Source organism: Cervus canadensis, chromosome 15, assembly GCF_019320065.1.
Source record: "Cervus canadensis isolate Bull #8, Minnesota chromosome 15, ASM1932006v1, whole genome shotgun sequence".
Taxonomy (NCBI): Eukaryota; Metazoa; Chordata; class Mammalia; order Artiodactyla; family Cervidae; genus Cervus; species Cervus canadensis.
This window is the reverse complement of record NC_057400.1, coordinates 57,323,271-57,341,037: the sequence shown is the minus strand read 5'-3', so window position 1 is coordinate 57,341,037 and position 17,767 is coordinate 57,323,271. Positions and strand designations below refer to the sequence as shown.

At 38.6% G+C, this 17,767-nt stretch overlaps 1 protein-coding gene and 1 long non-coding RNA gene across 2 annotated transcripts in view; both read left to right on the top strand.

Annotated features, from left to right (window-relative positions):
- LOC122453654 overlaps positions 1-2,535 on the top strand; it is a 47,272-nt gene extending 44,737 nt beyond the window's left edge. Inside the window, exon 5 of the long non-coding RNA XR_006273133.1 lies at positions 2,486-2,535. This is a non-coding gene — a long non-coding RNA (uncharacterized LOC122453654). The remainder of the gene's footprint in view (positions 1-2,485) is intronic.
- A 13,753-nt stretch (positions 2,536-16,288) lies between these two features.
- The window catches only part of SESTD1 (SEC14 and spectrin domain containing 1), a 136,125-nt gene continuing 134,646 nt past the window's right edge, over positions 16,289-17,767 (top strand). Inside the window, exon 1 of the mRNA XM_043487737.1 lies at positions 16,289-16,344. The gene's annotated coding sequence lies outside the window, so the exon portion shown is untranslated. The remainder of the gene's footprint in view (positions 16,345-17,767) is intronic.

The following is a 17,767-nucleotide window of genomic DNA, read 5'->3' as shown; positions in this document are numbered from 1 at the left end:
GAAGACTTTAAATCAAAAACATTCTATGTTCTTGATGGAAATAATCAGCATGATAAAAATGTCAAATCTTCCTAAATTAAGCTGTAAATTAAATCTGATCCCAATCTGTATGACAATAAGAATGTTTCCATTTTAGAACTAGATAAGCTGGTTCTAAAGTTTATATGTAAAAATACATAAGCAAGAATAACAAGGAAAATTTCAGAAAGCAAGGAAAATGAGAGAGGACTCCCTATTATATAAAAGTACTCCCTGTTTAAAAGTACAATAATTAAACTAGGTTGGAGCATGTTCATCAGTAAAACACAATAGAATGTCCAGAAATAGACCAAAAAATGCAAGGAAGTGATTAAAAAAAAACAAACAAACACACACAGCATTTCAAATTAAGGAGGAAAGTAAAATTATTCAACAAATGGTTTTGCAGTGAGTGGATAGCAGCCGGGGAAAAAATAAAACTTGGATTCCTACCTTACACTTTGCATGTAAATGAGTTCCAAATAGATCAAAGATCTAGACATAAAAATAAACCCATAAAAGTACAAATGTAAAACTTGGGAAATTTTGCTTTAAATATCAGCATGGGAAAGGTTTTACAAGTATAACACAAACACAGAAGCCATAAAGTGATGATTGGTGAATTTGTTTCCATAATAATCAGAAATTTTATGGGAAACAAAACACAACATAACTAACACAAACTAAAATTTGAGAATATATACAACACGTATTAGAAGCAAATTCCTATAATTCATAGGAAAAAAGGCCAACTATTCATACAAAATAGGAGTAAAGGGGGAGAAGAAATGAAAAAGTAGTTTATTAAGAAGGAAATACAAATTGCTCTTAAATGTATAGAAAAGATACCAATCCTCACCTAGTTATATACTACATTAGAAGCTACATTTCACTTATCAGACTGGCAAAAATTTAAAAAAAAATTATGATAGAGTTACCAAGCATTGCTGGAGGGGCTGTAATTGGAATAACCTCAATAAAAGGCAATTTCACAGGAGTCGGTCAAAATAACAAATGCATATACTCTTATTCTTCATAGAGAAAGCAAGGGAATTCCAGAAAATCCTCTACTTTGGCTTCATTAACTACACTAAAGCCTTTGACTGTATGGATCACAATAAACTGTGGAAAATTCAAAGAGAAATACCAGACCACCTTACCTGTCTCCTGAGAAACCTGTATGCAGGTCATGAGGCAACTGTTAGAACTGGACATGGAACAGTGGACTGGTTCAAAATTGGGGAAATCAAGGCTGTATATTGTCACCTTGCTTATTTAACTTATATTCAGAGTACATCATGCAAAATGCCAGGCTGGATGAATCCTAAGCTGGAATCTAGATTCCTAGGAGAAATATCAATAACCTCAGATATGCAGATGATACCACTGTAATGGCAGAAAGCAAAGAGAAACTAAAGAGCCTCTTGATGAGGATGAAAGAGGAGAGTGAAAAAGCTGGTTTAAAACTCCACACTCAAAAAACTAAGATCATGGCATCTGGTCCCATCACTTCTGGCAAATAGAAGAGGGGAAAGTAGAAACAGTGACAGATTTTATTTTCTTGGGTTCCAAAATCATTGCAGATGGTGACTGCAGCCATGAAATTAAAAGACATTTGCTTTTTGGAAGGAAAGCTGTGACAAACCTAAACAGCATATTAAAAAGCAAAGACATTACTTTGCCAACAAAGGTCTGTCTACTCAAAGTTTGGGTTTTTCTAATAGTCATGTACAGATGTGAGAGTTGGACCATAAAGAAGGCTGAGCACCGAAGAATCAATGTTTTTGAATTGTGGTGCTGGAAAAGACTCTTGAGAGTCCCTTGGACTGCAAGGAGATCAAACCAGTCAGACCTAAAGGAAATCATCCCTGAATATTCATTGAAAGGACTTATGCTAAAACTTCAGCTTCAATACTTTGGCCATCTGATGGGGAAGGGGTTACTCATTGGGAAAGACCTTGATGCTGGGAAAGATTGAAGGCAGGAGGAGAGGGGGTGACAGAGGATGAGATGGTTGGATGGCATCACTGATACAATGGACATGGATTTGAGCAAACTCAGGGAGACAGTGAAAGCCAGAAAAGTCGCGTGCTGCAGTCTGTGTGGTCCCAAAGAGTTGGACACAACTGAGCGACTGAACAGCAATATCCTTAGCAGTTCTAGTCCTAAGTACTTATTCTGTAAGTACAAAATGATGTTTATAAAAGACTGTAGTATACTTGAAGCAGACTAAATGTTTAGCATTAGAAGACTGGTTTAAAAAATACATATTTAATTAATGAAATTCAATGTGTTTCATGTGTACTGGTAAAAGATCTCCAAAATCTATTAAGTGCAAAAAGTAATGTATAGAACAGGGTACACAGCATACTAATATGTGGGGGGGGGGGCGGAATTATATGTATTATATATATATATATATATATATATATATATATATATGTAATTATATATATTATAATTACAGTCTTCCCTGGTGGCTCATCAGTAAAATATCTGCCTGCAAAGGAGATGCAGGAGACACAGGTTTGATCCCTGGGTCAGGAAGATTCCCTGGAGGAGGAAATGGAAACCCATTCCAGTATTCTTGCCTGGAGAATCCCATGGAGAGAGGAGCCTGGTGGGCTGTAGTCCATATGGTGACAACACACACAGCCTATTCTTAGAAGGTTCTGCAAGAGACTATAATCGTGGTTGCCTCCTAGGAGATAAATTGGATGAATATGGGTCAAGGAGAAAAATAGATTTTTTTCACTTATAATTACTTTGTACTTTTGAATTTAATACTATGTACATTACTCAGAAAAAAAAATTTTAGATTAAGAGGGTCAATATTTAAAACCAGTGAAAGATTTGAAATAGGTTAGATCTCTGAGTGTAACGACATTAACATAAGAAAGTGAAAGGCCGTGACAAGTGTCTACTTGAAGAAGGGAGACGTATCAGCTAGACATTATACCAAAATGGACTAAGAAATAGAAAACGATAAAATAGTGTCACAGACAATGAAAGAAAAGTGCTTGAAAAGGAAAAGATCTATATATTTAGCTATAGAATAGCTATAATACTTTGTATATTAATATATGCAACAAAGGATGACGTATTAGAAAAGATCAGTATACTTAACATAAATCAAGGAAAAAAATTCTAATAAAAAAATGATCAAAGAACACGAATGGATAATTCCCAAAACAAGAAAATACAAATTTCCAGTAAATGTATTAACTTGTAATTCTGGAAATGCAAATTAATCATAGAGGAAATGTTTGACTGTACACTTAGAAAATTTTTCTTAAATTTAATGCAATTCTCAGTGCTAATGGAAACATCAACTGAAACAGTTATTTGGAAAGCAGTTTGTCAATATGTATCAAGCGACTGTAATTGTTAACAAATTTGATACTGCAATTTCTACTTCCAGGAATTTCTACCAAGGAAATAATCACAGTGATATAACGCTAATGTTATTTTACAACATTATATCTGATGGCAAAACAGAAGTTAATCTCAGTGTTCATCAGCGTGTCAGTGTTCTCAATGTCTCCTTCCTCCAGTTTTAGAGCCTTCCAGTTAAGCCTCCTTCTTCCTGCTAGGGTGTTATTTCTAAATTATAAACATAGTAAAAAGAAGAAAAAAGGAGGAGGAGAATCCCTTCAGCACTTTGTTGAATGCTGATAATAGTCCAGACTCCTTGGAAAGTTTAAAGTCTTCTGTGATTTTGTATTGCTTTTCATTCTGGCCTTAATGGTCAACTTGTGTCTTCTGTCCCATGCAAACTGACCTGTTTTCAGTACCCTCGACTCACTTGGGTGTTTAATGCTCATGTGTTTACTCTGCCTTGAATGATGCCTGAGTCTGCACACATTCACCTAATCAACACACAGTGTCTTTCAAAAACTCAAGCGTAAAGTCTTTCCTGATTTCCCTTCTCCTACCTCCAACTCCACCCCCACCAGATAGAAGTGATCACTCCCTCATTAGTGCTTTATTTCATTTTGTTGTGCACATATCTTCTCTGATAAGTAAACTGTAAACCACTTGATGTCAGAGAATTCTCTTTTTATTTTCAGGACCTAGTTTAGAGACTAGCAAAATTTTAATAAATATTTGTAGATTTTAAAAAAAGAAGGGAATGAGTTATCAAATACCACATAGAGGGAAAAGAGGAAGAAATTTCGTTGAATATGATAAGCAGTCATTGTTAACTTTGAAAGAACTGTTTCAGTTGATTAGCTGGGAGGCAGCAAGTAGTGAATGAATAGAGAACAAATAATCATTTCAAGTCTAAGATGATTTCATTTTTTCCCAAGAAATTTATTATTGAATGGAAGGGAAAAGAAAGATAATAACTTAAAAGAATTATTTGAATTTTTTTTTTTGTGAATTTTGTTTTTTATAAATAAATAGAAACTTAAGTATATTTGCAGGCAAAGAAGAAGAAACTACACCCAAGTGAAAATTCTGATGTCACATGGGAAGATTATTCTGATATTAAAATACGAATATAGTGAGTGCCTCCATAGTTTATGCATCACATTTACTACTGGTAACTAGGATGAGGAACTTTTGTTGGCTCTGTCATTTTCCCAACCCTTTTCCCAGCCTCCCCCAAAGGAAGAAATACTAATCCGATCAGTCTAACATTTGATGGTACCAGTCAGGTTCAGAGTCAGTGATTATGAACCCTGTGGGTTTTATGTATCTTCTTACCTACTTGGTGCTAGGTATGTGGAACAAACAAGCTTTCTCTTCCTTTCTTCCTAGCAACATCATATGACTATTTCTATATCTGTTAACCTTTTCTATTTTCCATCTGCTTATCTTCTGTGAACTTTCTTCAGATCTGTCCTTTAAATTTACCAATATTTTTATTCCACTGTGCATAATATGTGTTTTAACTAATCAATTGAGACTTTTTTAACGGTTGTATTTTTTTTTTAATTTTTATTGGAAAATAGCTGAATTATTATGTTGTGTTAGTTTCTGCTGTAGAGCAAAGTGAATCAGTCGTATGTACACATGTACCCACTCTTTTCCTTAGATTCTTTTCCCATATAGGTTATTACAGAGTATTGAGTAGACTTCTATTTCTATTTCATAAAGTTTTGTCTGTTTTTTCCCCCCAAATGTTTCTGGTTTTAGACGTGAAGCCTCTTATTACTTACTCATCTTATTTATCATTTTTTAAATTTTTCAACATTTTATAGTAAGTTTTTTGTTTGTTTGTTCGGGAACATGAATATTTGAAACTTTTGGGAGACTAGATCTGATGTTTGCTGCTTGTGATTCTCTCATTCATTTGTTTGCTTATATATTTTTTATACTGATTGATTTAGTTGATATTAATTTGTGGGATTCTCAAAGTTTTAAACAAAAGATGTGTTTCTCCAAAAATCCTTTTCTGTGTGAAACCACATGTACCGCTGACCTGGGACCACTGGAACTTCTTTTCAGGTCTCCAGCTTCAGGAGAGAGCTGATCTCTAGTCCCTGTCTTGTCCCTAGGTTGCCTCTCTGGGTGCTGCCAACCAGCACCAGGTCAGTCTGCCTTGGTGGCTTAACACTGCTCTGTTTTCTTTTCCCCACGTCCAATGAACCCAGAAGTACGTGACATTCCTCCTCCTGTTTTCTTTCCAATCAAGCTATCTCCCATCATTCTATCAAACCCACTCTTCCTTGGGTTGCCAATTACAACTATTACACCTGCCATTTCTCAGCCTCATCTTTGTTGCTGTGACAATTTTATGTGTCGCCTTGGCTGGGTCATAGTACCCAGATATTTGGTCAGAAATTTATTTAGATGTTTTGGTGAAAGTGTTTTGGGAAAAGATTTACATTTAAATTGGTGAACTTTGAGTAAAGCAGATTGCCCTCCATAATGTGGGTGGGCTTCATCCATTCAACTGAACTCCTGAGCAGAACAAAAGACTGACATTTCCCCCAACAAGAGGGATTCCATAGCAGAAGGCCCTGGGACTTGAACTGCAGCATCAATGCTGCTTGGGTCTCTAAATTACCAGTTCCCTCTGCAAATTTTGGACTTGTCAAATTCTGTAATTGTATAAGCCAATTTTTTAAAAACAAACATAATACATACATCTATCCTACCTATTGGTTCTCTTTCTCTGAAAACCCCGACTAATACACTCACCCTATTAGTATTATTAGACTGAACTGGTCATTCTTCTCTTTTAAAAATATTTCTTTACTTGCTTTCCATAATAATACATGCTCCTGATATATACATATATATATATATATATATATATATATTTTTTTTTTTTTTTTTTTTTTACAGCCTCATGGTGGTTAAGTTTCCTTTGTTGATTCTGGCTCATCTTCCCAGTCTCTAAATGTTGTATGCTCCAGAATGGACAGCAGAGGCTTTAGATCTCTTCTCTACACTTGTTCTCATTAATCTCCCCAAGTCTCATAGTTGTGACATTACCTTTACACTGATATACCAACATATTCCAAATGTACGTTTCTAGTCCAGACCTCTTAACTCATATTTCCAGGTGCTTTATTCTAAATTTATGCTTATTATCTGATATGTATCTCAAAGTTAACATTTTCAAAACCAAATTATTAAGCACACCTCCCTTTCCGTTCCCCTCAAGCCAAACTGCTCCTCCCTATGATTTCCACATAGTAAATATAGAATATTACTGTTCTAATTGCACAGGCCCCAAACCCATGAGTTATTGCTGGATTCTTTTCTTGCTAAACCCCTACATCTAATCTGTTGTGGAATCCTGGTGCCCTGCTTTTATCTTATAACCAGAATCTAACCACTACTTACCACCTGCTTTCCCCACACTGTGACAAGCCACTGTCATATCAGTCCCGAGTATCGGGTCGGCCAAAAAAGTTCGCTTGGGTTTTTCCATCAGATATTACCAAAAAATCCAAAGGAACTCTTTTTTTTTTTTTTTTTTCTTTTTTAAGATTTATTTATTTGTATTTATTTTTTGGCTGCGCTGGATCTCTGTTGCTGCGGGATTTCCGTAGTTTCAGTGAGCAGGGGCTACTTTTGGTTGCTGTGTGCAGGCTTCTCATTGCGATGACTCTCTTGTTGCAGAGCGTGGACTCTAGGTGCAGGCTTCAGTCGTTGTGGCACACAGCCTTGATCGCCCCACAGCATGCGGGATCTTCCCAGACCAGGGATGGAACCCATGTCCCCAGCATTAGCAGGTAGAGTCTTAACCACTGGGCCACCAGGGAAGCCAGAAAATCAACTGTTTAACAACATACCACAAAAAAACTCCCCAGCAAAGAAATACCTTCTAGCTTGATACATTATATCTTTCCTTTCCTCTCCTCCCCTCTCCCCCACAAAGGAACTTTTTGACCAGCCCAGTGGTTCTCATCCCTCAGCTGTTCTCTGTGCCCTTCCCTTCAAGGCACCCTGCACTCAGCAGCCAGAATGAGTCTTTAAAAGTACAAACCCCGCCTATCATTCCTCTGCTCAAAACTGAAGCTTTTTCAGTTTGCTCAGAGGAAGAGCTGCAATCAATTCCCTAAAAGACCCAGCACAATATCTTTCCCTCTCACATTATTCCCTTCCCTCTCTGCCCAGGAAGGTGCTTTGTTGTTTCTGCTGCTTGAAACGCGTTTCCCGCAGATTTCTGCAGTGCCTTCTTTCAACTTTTCCAGTCTTCCTTTCATGGCTACCTCTTTGGTGACACACCTTCCTGGTTATGTATCTAAAATCCAACGTATATCCCATCCTCTATTTGCCATCCTTCCTTTATTGTTCTCCATAGCATTCATCTAACAACTATACGTTATACATTTTGTCTCTCTGCCCTTCAACTAGAGTATCAGTTCAATGAGGATAAGAATTTTGCTTTATTCACTGCTGTATCCTCAGTTTCTAAATACCATCCCTCATAATAGGAGGCACTCAATAAATATTTGTTGAATGAATGAAAAATATTGCTGTAAATATCCATTCTTGGCAAAGGTATGGGGAAGGATGCAATCTGTCACATTTGGGGAGGTAAGTATAATTTGGTGCCATAATTTTAGAGGTTTTTCGTTCTGCAGTGAGCCATTCGGTCACGGTGAATACATTTGCACCTAGACCTGCTCAGCTTCTATCATTTTCATTACCTGCCTGGCCTGTGCAGTTGTTGAATTTTCCACCCTTGGCCCACAATAGTTTCTCATTTCCGTCTTCCCTGAATTGACCCTCTCTCTGCTCATGTAGCCACAGTAGGGATACTCAGAATTCTTCAAGTAGCATGTCTTTAATGCCTCTTAGCCACTGTATATGGGGCTTCCTCAGTGGCTCAGTGGTAAAGAACCCACCTGCAGTGCAGGAGACACAGGTTTGATCCCTGGGTCCGGAAGATCCTCTGGAGAAGGAAGTGGCAGCCCACTCCAGTATTCTTGCCTGGGAAATCTCATGGACAGAGGAGCTGGCGGGTTACAGTCAGCTTTTGCAACCTTTTAGGGTTGCAAAAAATCAGACAGAACTGAGCATGAGTCACTGAATTTGTTGTTTCTTCTGCTTTTTCTTCTGTTTCCAGCCTAGACACTGCCCACTCTTCCTTCTAGACTTAGTTCAGGAGTCAAAGCCTCCGGAAGCGTTCACTAGACACCTTGGCAGCGGCTCTTTTCTGGATCCGTATAACGTTTGTGTAGAATTTAATGATAACTTCAGCATGTGTTGCATTGCATTGAGTGTTTGGTTGGGTTCCTGTCTCCCCATGAGACTGAGCACACACTTATAATACCTTCAGCCTTGTCTCCAGGCCTCTAAAGCAGGGTTGTTGCTGTTGTTCAATGGCTAAGTCTTGTCTGCCTTTCTGCAACTCCCTGGGACACAGCAAGCCAGGCTTCCCTGTCCTTCCCTGGGGTTGGCACTGCTGATTTGGTTGCCTGCAGAAACATCATTGAATGTCTTTTCCCATGTTTCTGTTCATGCCCATCTTTTTTCCACCTAAAATGCTTGAAAGTTGCTCGTATGACACTAAAATGACCATGGAAGCATCTAAGCATAATTTCAATACAGATCAGGTACCTAGGGTTGTTTCTCAGAAGGGTAAGCTGAGCGCCAGCAACAGCCCTTGTGCCAGATTTGCTGCCATACTTTAACTGAAAAAGTGTAAACTGTAATTGTTTTCATCTTAAGAATAGTGAAAAGATACTGATAAGATAATAAGAGTAATAAGATTTATTGGCTTATTTGCATATTTTTATATAAAAAGTTACAGTTTCAGAATAAAATGGTCAACTAGAATTATGTGGCTCCCTTTCTTCAAGTCCCCAAAGGGAAATATGCCTTTTATTCTTTTCTTCTAAATCTAAGATAATGTCAATGAGGCACAAACCTAGATTGTGTAACATGTTTTGAGCACTGATCCACAGTGCCGGAATCAAGTAACTCCACACCCTAAGAAGTGGCTGTAACCCAGGATGACACAATCTGTATTTGTCAACTTGCCAATTAAAAAAAAAAAAGAAATTGTTTAAAGGCCCTTTGTTATATAATAATGTTTTATTCAGAAGGAGAGCCAGAAAGAGAGGAAAAGTTGGACTGATACAAAAGGCAATTCTTTCCATTTCCCACTTTATCCCACAAGCAAATCAATCCTTTGCTTTAGTATTGCTAGTGCCTCCTCCAACTTTATGCAATGGGCCTTCTCCCAAGCTGCCATTCAGCTGCTAAAGTCCTGCCGAGTTTCTCCACCTCTCCAGACCAACTGGACAGTGACAGAGTGGAAGGATCCTGGACAATGGCTGGAGGTGACTTTTAAATGTGGTTTGTCCCTATTTTGTTCAAGAAGACAGAATTAACATACACACACACACACACACACACACACAAGAAGCAAACACAGAGGCAAGAGAGCCTTTTCTGATCATGGAAGAACTGAAGCCAGGAGGGAACACTCTGGTCTCTGGCCTCAGATTTTGAGAGTCCAGAGCAAAACACATTACTTGATTGTTGAGGTAAATGTTGACGTTTGTAGTCAGGCTGATGCCTGGAACACACTGAAAAACAAAAGTAAACCTTATGACTTGGACCAAGCTTGTTTTTAACATTCTTTTCTGTCTTACTAATAAGTAGGACCTAGCCCCATGCTGAAATACCATGTAACAGAAACCAAAGAACTTTCTCCATAACTTAAATAATAATGCCTTCTAAATGAGACCTGATTCTTTCACTATGCAGATTATACTTGACAATCAAGTGCTTTTACCTCTCCAGCTTTGAATAAAATATTTTTAGATGTAAATTTTTTAGACCTTATAATGCACATAATAAGTAAAAATATTCTGATCAAGCAAAATTGTATTTTTCTATCCTAATCATGAATAATCATGAATCCTAAACATTAAAAAAACTAAGATCATGGCCTCCGGTCCCATCACTTCATGGCAAATAGATGGGGAAACAGTGGACACAGCGACAGGCTTTCTTTTCTTGGGCTCCAAAATCACTGCAGATGGTGATTGCAGCCATGAAACTAAAAGACGCTTGCTCCTTGAAAGAAAAGCTATGGCCAAACTAGATAGCATATTAAAAAGCAGGGATATTACTTTGCCAACAAAGGTCCACCTAGTTAAAGCTGTGGTTTTTCCAGTAGTCATGTATGGTTGTGAGAGTTGGACCATAAAGAAAGCTGAGCACTGAAGAACTGATGCTTCTTCTTTCTTTTCTTTCTTTGCTTTCTTTCTTTTAAACTGTGGTGCTGGAGAAGACTCTTGAGAGTCCCTTGGACTAAATTAGCCAATCCTAAAGGAAATCAGTCCTGAATATTCATTGGAAGGATTAATGCTGAAGCTCCAATACTTTGGCCACCTGGCTAATACTTTGGCCATGTGAAGAACTGATTCATTGAAAAAGACCCCAATGCTGGGGAAGAGTGAAGGCAGGAGGAGAAGGGGACAACAGAGGATGAGATGGTTGGATGGCATCACTGACTTGATGGACATGAGTTTGAGCAAGCTCTGGGAGTTGGTGATGGACAGGGAAGCCGGCATGCTGCAGTCCATGCGGTTGCAAAGAGTCAGACATGACTGAGCAACTGAACTGAACTGAATCATGAATAAACTGAAGAATTATTGCAGGGTAGGGTTTTAAAGGTGAATCAACAAACCAGAAAATAAGGTACTTGAATGTGTGTTTTTAATATACAGTGATGACACTAGAAGTAATTAGCATTATAATTTTAGTATTTGGGTGGGTAATAACATATTTCACAAAAACTGCCCTTTTAGTCTGAGGTTTAGAGAAGCATAATCCTGCAGTGATTATTCTTTGTGTCAGCCTGGTTCCCTACTCTCCCCTTTAACTGGTAATGCCTCATCTTTTTTTGAAGGAGACTTCCTCCCATGATGGGAGCTGCCAGTCCTCCACCCTCTAGGAGGTTGTCCTACTGTTCAGTGTTGGACCATTCATACGACCCAAAATTTTCACCCCCAATATTATCCTACATGAACGCTCCATCAGATGAAGGATACCCACTCAGTGCAAACAGTAGCTCTTCTCCTGGTAACCTAAAACAAACTAGTTTGAAGCTGTACAGACTGAAGACAGGCCAGAAAGAAACTGGGTTGGGAGAAGGGACTCTGAGAAAGATACTGACTTTGATTTCGTTTCTGGTTCTGGCTCAGAAGTCCTCAGAAATGCTGTTCTTCTGTCCGTGCCCTTAAGCTGTGGCAGTGTCGTTCCAGAAAATCCATCATGCCTCCACCCCAATCCAGTTCAGATTGGCTCTGACACTTGCAACCAAAGAGTTCTGACACCTATTGGAGCATATTCTGTACTGACATTTAATGGTACTGATTGGAAGAAAATTTATTGGACAGAACTATAAAAATTTCATAGCCAGTTTACTGTACTCTATTATGGAATGTATTGTATACTGCCAGAAGCATTTAAAACAATTTGCCTTTAACTTGACCTCCTTTGTTAATCTCTATTACAAAGTTTATATTAATTAGGATTGACAGTAAATTGATTGCTATAGTTAGGGACTTTTCCTTAGTCTGAAATTTTATTTCATTTTCTATTACTCAGAATACTTTTAAAGCACTATTGATGTTCAAGAAATAAACTTGTACCATGCCTAAATTATGCACCACATCTATATACACACATACAGATGGTACTGCAAATATTCATACACTTTTAGCTTACAGCAGCTAGTAGTCCAGAGGCCTGGACTCTAGACGGTTTCATTAACTAAGTCTAGAATTAGGTATGTTGCTTAATTTGTCTAGGTCACAGGAAAATGAGGATGCTGGGACAGATGGGGCGGAGGGAGAGGGGGGTGTCTTCCAGCTTTAAAACCCTAAGATTTCACTAGAAGAAGAAGCAGTCCTACTAGAAAGAAAAAACCTGCTGATTTCATAAAAAAATCAAACATTACTTTTTACTCTTTCCCTTGGCCTGTTTACTAAAAGCACTGTATGAAAGTGTCATTGGGGGAAAAAAATCCTACCTGAAAGAAATGAATACAAACTATGCTGGCCTTGGAAAAAGTTCTGTTGTCTAAAGGATTTGAAATACATTGGCCTAGATGATGGACTAACAGGTGGCAAAACAAAACAAAGCAACAAACCAAAACAAACAAACAACAACAAAAAACAACTCCACTCTTTAAAGTGTTATTTTTATAATTTCAGAAACATGAAAGTACATTTTTCAAAAACCATATCTTTTTAACTTCCTTGGTAAAAGACAGAAGTCTTGCGCTTGGAATTAAACTGTCAAAAACTGATGAAATAAGTACTCATAGTAATTTTTAAAGAAAATTATTAAAGATCTTTCCTAAAAGTTCACTAATGTATTAAATGTGCATTATTAAAAATAAATGTTATATTCCTTTAGATTTAAAAATACAATACCTTGATAATTTTTCAAGTATTGATTTTGAAATGCTAAACACTCCCAAAGGCAAGAGTTGCGGAATGAATACCGGCTCAGTGCTGCAGCTTTGGCACCATCTCACAGCTTTGTGACTGTGGTTTGTTAGGCAATTCTACTTGCAAGATATGGAAACTCAAACATGTGACCTCAGGGAATAGGGTTCTTGTCTGTTGGGTTTGTGAAGAATACATATGTTAATCAGAAAAACTGAAATGTCAGCCATGCTATCAGCTTTCCTTCCTAGGAATAACGGGAAGGTTCAACAACAAAGCCTCTTAGGAGGAGAGGGGTGCAGATGGAGTTGAGCTTTTTGGAACACAGAATTTGAAGGAGATTCAGACCCCAGTGTATCAGTAGGAATTTTGTGGATTTTAAGAGCCAGAGTTCTCATCCTGCTGGAACATCCCAATCACCTGAGGACTGTTTTAAAAATACAGATTTAGAGGCCCCCTCTGCCAAGATCTGGTCCAATACACCTGGGAAAGTGCTGGGAATGTTTGTTTTTAAAAAGACTCCAGCTAGAAATAGCTGAGAGAGGAAGAGAAGCAAAGGAGAAAAGGAAAGATATATCCAATTGAATGCATTGTTCCAGACAATAGCAAGGAGAGATAAGAAGGCCTTCCTAAGTAAACAGTGCAAAGAAACAGAGGAAAACAATAGAACAGGAAAAACTAGAGATCTCTTTAAGAAAACTGACAATATCAAGGGAAGATTTCATGCAAGGATGGGCCTAATAAAGGACAGAAATGGAAAGGACCTAATAAAAACAGAAGATATTAAGAGGAGGTAGCAAGAATACACAGAACTGTACAAGAAAGGTCTTAATGACCTGGATAACCACAATGGTGTGATCACTCATCTAGAGCCAGACATCCTGGAGTGTGAAGTCAAGTGGGCCTTAGGAAGCATTACTAACTCAGTGTTGGCCACAGGACTGGAAAAAGGTCAGTTTTCATTCCAGTCCCAAAGGAAGGCATTTCCAAAGAACGTTCAAACTACTGTACAGTTGCGCTCATCTCACATGCTAGCAAGGTTATGCTCAAAATCCTTCAAGTTAGGCTTCAACAGAATGTGAACCAAGAACTTCCAGATGTACAAGCTGGATTTAGAAATGGCAGAGGAACCATAGATCAAATTGCCAACATAGAAAAAGCAAAGGAATTGCAGAAAAACATCTGCTTCATTGACTACACTAAAGCCTTTGACTGTGTGGATCACAACAAACTGTGGAAAATTCTTAAGAGATGGGAATACCAGACCACTTTACCTGTCTCGTGAGAAAACTGTATGCAGGTCAAGAAGGAACAGTTAGAACTAGACATGGAACAATGGAGTGATTCAAAATTGGGAAAGAAATATGTCAAGACTGCATATTGTCACCCTGCTTATTAACTCATATGCAGAGTACATCATGTGAAATGCCAGGCTAGGTGAAGCTGAAATCTGGAAGCTGGAATCAAGATAGCCAGGAGAAATATCAACAATTTCAGAATGCAGATGATACCACTGAAATGGCAGAAAGTGAAGAGGAACTAAAGAACCTTTTGATGAAGGTGAAAGAGGAGAGTGAAAAAGCTGGCTTAAAACTCAGCACTCAAAAAACTAAGATGATGACATCCAGTCCTGTCACTTCATGGCAAATAGATGGGGAAAAAGTGGAAACTGTGACAGATTGTATTTTCTTGGGATCCAGAATCACTGTGGATCTTGACTGCAGCCATGAAATTAAGACTCTTGCTCCTTGGAAGGAAAGCTATGGCAAACCTAGGCAGTGCATTAAAAAGGAGAGACATCACTTTGCCCACAAAGGTCCATATAGTCAAAGCTATGGTTTTTCCAGTAGTCATGTATGTGAGTTGGACCATAAAGAATGCTGACTGAGAAAGAATTAATGCTTTTGATTGTGGTGCTGGAGAAGACTCTTGAGAGTCCCTTGGACAGCAGTCTATCCTAAAGGAAATCAACCCTGAATATTCATTGTAAGGTTGTTCATTGAATATTCATTGTATGCTGAAGCTCCAATACTTTGACCAATTGACACGAAGAGCAGACTCAATGGAAAAGACCATGATGCTGAGAAAGACTGACAGCAGGAGGAGGAGGGGGCAACAGACGAGATGGTTGGATGGCCTCACAGACTCAATGGACATGAGTTTGAGCAAGCTCTGGGAGTTATTGAAGGACAGGGAAGCCTGGCCTGCTGTAGTCCACGGGGTCGCAAAGAGTCAAACATGACTTAGTGACAGAACAACAAGAAGATTTTGAATGCCCTGCTCTGTGGCTTGCCTAGTTTTGCCCTGCACTTGGTGTGTGCTTCCTGATCAGCACACTACCTGTTGACTCCCCCAGCTTCTTTACTAAGGACTCAGCGCCTCACTTCCTTCAAGCCTTAGCTCCAAGGTAACCTTCCACTGGGACTTTCTCTATTCCTGTGATAGAAAGTTGCACCCCAGCCTCTGGCACTTTCTAGTTCTTTCCCCTGCATAATGTTTATCCAACATTTACCACCTTCTAATACAGTTTGGTATATTAATTTTTTTTATTGCTTGTCCCATCCACCAAAATGCATGATCCTTGCAGAATTTTTGTGTATTTTCTCCCTACATACAGTATTCCCAGCACCTAAAATAGGAAACTCTTGATAAGTATTCTTTGTGCAAATGAGTGAATGGATGTGCGAATGGATGTTTTCTGCTTAGTCATTGGCTGATGTTGTCTTCTGTTCACTGGAGATGTGTCAGTGCCCTCCTCACATGTGGCCACCCTCTCTGCCTCTTTTTGGACCCAGCTTCCCCAGTTGATTGTCTGATTGGACTGGTTTTTTGGATTGAGTTTTTTCCCAGGTCATTTTGAATGAGTGTGCATTGACTGTTTACAGGTCAGGTACCCTCCCAGGGGTAATCCGCGGTGATTCAGGGATTACAGGGCAGGAAAGAGTACTGCCTGGGGCCACCCCTTCAGCAGGGCCTGTGGGTGGAGCAGTTTCTCCAAGAAGCCTATTTTGGTGCCGTGAGTGTTCAGCAAATTACCTGACTCAGCTGAGCTTCAGTGTAGGTCTGCCTTATCTCAGGGCGTTCTTCAGGAGTTCCAGAGAATGATGTTTGGGAAACATGTGCACATAAAATACTAGCTTATAATGAAGCGAAATGAATGTGAGAAGTTATATAATTTTAGGGGAGAATTATATATTTATAATTAAGTTGTAGGGGAGAAATTAGGAATTTAGGAGCAAGTTGCTTAAAGTGCTTTGGGGATCCTCCCTGCCCCCCGACTCCTGAATGCCTTTCAAATGTTATTCTTATTCACATTATTCTCTGTTTGGCAGGGGATCCTGATACATAACTTCCAAAGTGATATTGAAGATGAATACATGCAAAAGTGAACACTCAGTCTCCAAAAACAAATTGCACAAATTCAGTTTGGAGGAGTATGCTTAAATAGGTATGTATGTGTTCAAGTCCTAGAAAAGGTTTGAGTTTTTGTTTTTAGTTGGCCAAAAAGAACACCATATTTATGAATAGTGCAGGTTGGTAGAAAAATATAAATGTGATATCAAGCTGAATTTTGAAACATCACCACAAGAATGCATAAAATTGTATTTCTCTCTTTTCTCTTTATACCTGGAAGGCTGGACTCAGTTCTAGATGCCACATTTTAAGAGGCACTAGGGTATGTTTAGAGGTGAGTGTGTGGAGGAGATGCATAGGGCCTGTGTGTGGAGGCTGTGTGAGGAGGCACACACCCTGTCTGCTGACTTCGGCGGTGTAAAAGGCTATGTATGGAAGGGGAATTGGACTCTTCTGTACTCAGTACATCTAAGTACTATATTAACATTCACTGGATGCTTTAATTCAATTGTATTCCTATTAGTGTTAATGATTTAACATATTATTTTCCTCTTTTAAGTCAAGCAAACTAATACTTGGAGCTATTTTTGTGCTTGTCCAAGGTCACATAGACAGAAGTTATAGAACTAGGACGTGACCACACTACTTTGGTGTTTAAATCCAATGGTGTTCTCTACTAACACCATTGCTACCTACCCAGTTTACAGGGAGACACATTTCAGTGCAAAGTAGGGACTAGCAGGGCTGTTCAAAGATGAACACTATTGTGAGACAGGAATGGTTCCCCATCACTCAGAGTTCAAGCATATGCTGGACAGCTGCTTTGCAAGGATCTGGCTGTCCCTTCACTTCATAGATATATAAAGAAGGATATGTTTACCTTATTAACAAAATACTAAAAATGAATAGAGCGGAAGGAACTCCAGAGGTGAGGCCTAATGGATTTAAGTGATTAAGCTATGTCCAATCCGTTGTCATTGGAAAATACAGCACCCAAACACCAGCATTTATAGTCTAATGTGTTTCCTGTTGCAGTAGTTGTCCTTTATCTAATAACTGGGTCCTCACTGTTGTGGAACTAGTGGGTATGGAAAGAGGAAGGGCAGGGATGTTCGGTGAGTTACTATAATAGATTGTTTGCATGATCTTGCTTTATTAAAACAAGCAAAGAATGTGAGTGGTAGGAGAAGAAGGTTTAAAATGATAAACCGAGAATGCCATATGGTAAAGGAAAGAATACTGTGGAAGGCTAAGTAAGGAAGGCAGGGACTGTGGATTGCACTGTATTTCCCTCTTGTTGAGTAGATGCTCAACATGTATTTATTGGAATGAATAGTGACATCAGTACTTGAACAAATATTTAAAGAGAACCTTCCTAGTGCCGAGTATTGCGCTATGTCCAAGAGCCAAAAATGAACTAGACAAAAATCTCTACCCTTTTAAGGAATTCCCAGTCTAGTAAGAAAAGACCACCAATCAAAGCAGTAGGAAAAAAGAAAGCGCTAAGGATTATTGTA